This window comes from Penaeus monodon, chromosome 28 (genome assembly GCF_015228065.2).
Source record: "Penaeus monodon isolate SGIC_2016 chromosome 28, NSTDA_Pmon_1, whole genome shotgun sequence".
NCBI classification, from domain to species: domain Eukaryota; kingdom Metazoa; phylum Arthropoda; class Malacostraca; order Decapoda; family Penaeidae; genus Penaeus; species Penaeus monodon.
The window spans coordinates 26,545,812-26,546,527 of record NC_051413.1 but is presented as its reverse complement, the minus strand read 5'-3'; the positions used below and the strand labels follow the sequence as shown (position 1 = coordinate 26,546,527).

Genomic DNA, 716 nt, shown 5'->3' with positions numbered 1-716 from the left:
GTATTCTTTTGACCTCTTAGGTAATAAATCACTGGAGAGATCAACAAGGGTAAACCAAGCCCTGTAATTTCTGTAGTTCATAGAGAAGTAACTTCACAAGCAACTACTGCCTCACAGCAAATTAATGTGATTATACTTCAAATTTCTAATGCACAGAATATGATGAGCATGATGAACCAGTCATTATGATTCAGATGTTGAAATGCAAATAACTTATGATTGAGTGTTATTTTTATTTCAAATAATTTTTTTTGTTTACTACAACCTAAACATGAAAATTGCCTTAGAATTTTTCAATCTGTGGATACCACATACATCTTACCTTGTACAATTTGGCTTTTCAAATCCAGTTTTCTTCATCTGTTCCTTTAAATGTGCAGGAAAATAGTTCTTCACCTAATTACCAACCTCAACTGAAAACCTCTCTGTTTGTGTGTTCCCAACTCATAGAACAATTTTGTATATCATTTGACTTTAGTTAGGATATGAAGGCAAATGAGATATTTAACCAACCACTAATAACTAGAAAGCTTGGCCTTTCCTTGCTGTGTCACAGAGGTATCAAAACTTCATCTTTCATCAAGGCCAGATTTGTTTTATATGTTTGTAGAATTTAATTTTACAGAGCAGAAAATGCATGTTTTGTGTTGGTGTGTCACATGGTTATCAAACACCTCAGTCAGAGTTGAGAAATGTTATCACTGCTGCAGAAATTG

At 33.4% G+C, this 716-nt stretch overlaps 1 protein-coding gene across 1 annotated transcript in view; it reads left to right on the top strand.

Moving 5' to 3' along the window:
- LOC119591446 (3-hydroxy-3-methylglutaryl-coenzyme A reductase-like) overlaps nt 1-716 on the top strand; it is a gene marked incomplete in the record, with an annotated part of 71,751 nt that overhangs the window by 872 nt on the left and 70,163 nt on the right.